We start from the raw sequence: 3,682 nt of genomic DNA on the forward strand, positions 1-3,682 counted from the left end.
CAATCTATTAAAAATCGATTCTGGAACGAGCTTTTTCGCAGTTTTCTTAATTATTTGGTGGGCAATGATGGACCTTTCAACAAGATAATGCACCAATGCATGCCGCACGGTCGACAAAAGCATGGATTCAGGGGCATATTTGAATCTTTTATCATATGAAGTCACTAGGCCATAGTTCAAATCTATAAGGGTTTAAGAAGTATCGACAAATAAAAAACGAAAAAAACTTGTCCAATTCGTAATCTTTATATGTATTGTCTTGGAAAATTTGGTATGCCATACCATTCATTAAAAACTTCATCCCATCTATTATAGCCAAAATTTAAACTAATTTCCATCTTGCCGTTTCTTTCCAAAGTACTGGAAAAATTCCTGCATAAAGGTGTCTCATTTGTTTAACCTAAGAAACTCTTAAGAAGTAACCGTGGCATGATCGGTAGTGCGTTGGACTGTTGCGGTTCAGGTTTTAGAAAAAGCGACAGCTGTATTACGGCAACTTTTAAAGGTCCCAGAGAATATCAGAAATGCAATAGATAGATTATTCAAAGAAAATCGATACCAGCAACCGAAAAAGACTTATGCATAGTCAAATAAAAAAATATCAGTTTCGTTTTTCAACACACAGAGTTAAAACCGAATCTTTCCTACATTAAGTGGTCAAAGACAAGCTGTTGTCACGTTGGTAAGCAAATGTCACGCCCAATAAAACTTTTGTAAGGAGTTCCACAGGAATCAATTCTTGGTCCACTGCTATGCCTTTACACCCATACAAGATCCCAATGACCCAGAACCTTAAAGCTCATGACCACATACAACACCGTTTGGCATTTGTTCGCTGGCTAGGCCCCAATCATTTGGAAGCGGACCTCAATTTTTGACAGAAACCAACCCCAGGTTGGAACAGTCTCACGGATTGTAGCATATCCAGAAAAACTATGACAAAAACCATTCTATCGAACTTTTATGCAGACCAAGGCATGATATTATGGCCAGGCAATATGTACCGGACATTGGCCGATAATGGTGCATGCAGCAAAGCTGGGCATCCCTCACTGACATAGCTGCGGTGGTCAACATAAAATGGGAAACTGTGATTCATTTTCTTTGTAAATATCCCACACTGGCCGGTTAAAGAAAGGCATTCCTTGGTGAACTTTTAGCGATGAAAATCAAAGGTTTGTTTTCCTTTCGGAATGCAACGAAAAGGCTTGTCATAACATTATCTTTTTATATTTTTACTTTCCATTACATAGGTCAAACAAGTTTATGGTAGTAAAACCGCAGGCGGTTATCAGCGCTAATTGACTCTCGCAGTAAGGACTGCTACCTACCTAATTTCATTATTCAATATTTAACTTAGGCTATGTAGGCTTCAAAGATCATTGTTTAAGGTTCTAAGTAAATAACAAAATATGACATTCAGAATGCACTCAGCCAATCCCTATGTGCCGCCTACTAGCAACATTTTCAGCTTTCCATTAAGGAACCATATAAGCAGTCAATGCAGTTTTAGTTTTTGTTTTCGAGGCTAGAGAGTAAAATGTTGAGCTAGCATTTTAAAGTTACATAGAAGGGACAAATTGTCTTCATTTCAGCAAAAAATGGTTTTCAAGAAATCAATTTCTTAGTCTACACTTTGGAAATAAGTTTTCAATGGTTAGTTACTAATGTTAATCAAGCTTAAAGCTTGCTTACTTTCTGTCAAATTCGAGTTGGAAATATTTTTCAGTGTCCACATTCTTATATACAAATTGAGTGTAACTTCGAAGATATGAGATACCAGGCTCATTTTGACATTTTGATCCGTCAAAGTGAAGCCCTTTGGAAAAACTTTACCCTTTTTGCCTCCGAAACTAATTATTATCAGCTTACTAATCATAAAGTAACAAAAAAGACAAAGAACTTCTATTCCTAACTAATTTGTATTTCATGACTAATTGAGATGGTTTCTGTTGATATTTCTTATCAAAAATTTGCAATCATACAAATATTATCTAAATTTTGTTCCTGTTTCTTAAATTGTAAATCTTGACTTTGAATTGATTCCGAGGAACTTTGATAAGAATTATCAATAAACAAAAAAAAAACAAAACCTTAATTTGTAACTTTATTTTGCATTCTCAAGAGTTACTCATTACAAAAATTACCTTAACTGATAAGATAATATAAGCTACTACCTTTAATATAGAAAGTTAAATCAGCTGTCTTATTTAGATATTATCAGTAAGAAAAACAGTATGTTTAAGTGATTGATATCATGAAGAACGTAACAGTTACTGTTTTTACTTTTTTAGTAGCTTTTGCAGCAACTTCCTTGGCTATTAGCCAAACTTGGGGCATCACCAGTAACAAGGATAGGGTCTTATCCCATGACCGAATCTTCAATCGTACTTATTATCCTTATGGCGTTACAAGAACAGTTCAGTTCCCAGCAGATGTAAGCTAAATTTCTTTTTGTGCTAATTTTGTTTATTTACTATAGCTAAGCATATTATAATAGTTTTTCTTTTTGAAGGAAATAATACACAACATGACAATAACAGGAATTCATGCTGTTGATAATTCCCGAAACCAATCAAACAGCCATTCAATCCTTTTAGCTGGAGGTCCTGGGTTTAACTTTCTTACAATCAATTTCCAAGCTGGATCAATAGGTAACTTAGATTTCCAACTAGTAATTTATGGAAGGAAATAAAAAGACAAAGTGCGGAAAATAAACTTCTTTGATTGAAATAACATTGGTTGCGATTTTATTTCGAAGATTTGCTCATTCCAAAAGTACAAGGACATTATTAAAATAAATATCATGTCAGCTCCAGTGATGATAGTGCCCCAAGTGGTTGTTATTCTTTGTTACTCATTTGGTGTTCCTGCTGGTAAAAAGTGATAGTTGAGGTAGGACTGGCCAATAGTTGTGTGATTACAACATCCATAAACCAATTTTGTCGAGCTCCACTTCTCCAACTGGTTCATTTGCAGTCTTCTAGCTTATTTTACATTTGAAAATGAAGTGTTTGACTGTTAACAGTCGAATTATTATTTCCTGAACACCGTTTGATTTAATAAATATGATTTAAAATCATGAAAAATGAATTTAAAATAAACCAGCATGGTGTTAAAAATATGTGTTTCGTCCCGATGCAATGGTTGGTTGAAGACAATAGGTAATGCAGCTTATCGGCTTATCGGCTTGAAGAGATAAGTCAAGATCTTTAACAGATAACAGAGTCTGGCTGTGACAGAGAACGGACGTGCAAACTCTGAGTCTTGTGGGGTGCAAAACTTTTTGTTAATAAACGTCAATTTTCTTTAGCATATAAAATGCTGTGCTCGCAGTGCAATAAAAAAATAGTTAACCATAAATCTAAAGTCACTTGTGGTGATTGTAAATCAGTTTTTCATTGCTCATGTGTTAATCTTGATTTGTCTGAACTGGAGCAGATGAAAGCTCAAAACTCAAGTTATCGTTGTGATAAGTGTAATGCTCTTCGACGAAAATCATTACAACATCAAAGTCTTCAGAACTTAAGACCAAATCCAACAACACCGGCTACAAAAAATTCTAAAATAGCCCAACAAAATGTAGAAATCGATACGTCATCATCGCAAAAAAAATGTGGTTCAACCGGCACATCAGTTACGCTGCAAATGCTTTACGAAGAAATTATATGCATACAAAAAA

General features: G+C 34.8%; 1 long non-coding RNA gene across 1 annotated transcript; it reads left to right on the plus strand.

Annotated features, from left to right (window-relative positions):
* Positions 1-2,192: 2,192 nt before the first annotated feature.
* LOC129953611 (uncharacterized) lies at positions 2,193-2,738 on the plus strand. Its single transcript, XR_008782561.1, has 2 exons — positions 2,193-2,437; positions 2,516-2,738. It is a non-coding gene; the product is annotated as an uncharacterized LOC129953611 (long non-coding RNA).
* The last annotated feature ends 944 nt before the right edge of the window (positions 2,739-3,682 follow it).

Source organism: Eupeodes corollae, unplaced genomic scaffold (genome assembly GCF_945859685.1).
Source record: "Eupeodes corollae unplaced genomic scaffold, idEupCoro1.1 scaffold_1188, whole genome shotgun sequence".
NCBI lineage: Eukaryota > Metazoa > Arthropoda > Insecta > Diptera > Syrphidae > Eupeodes > Eupeodes corollae.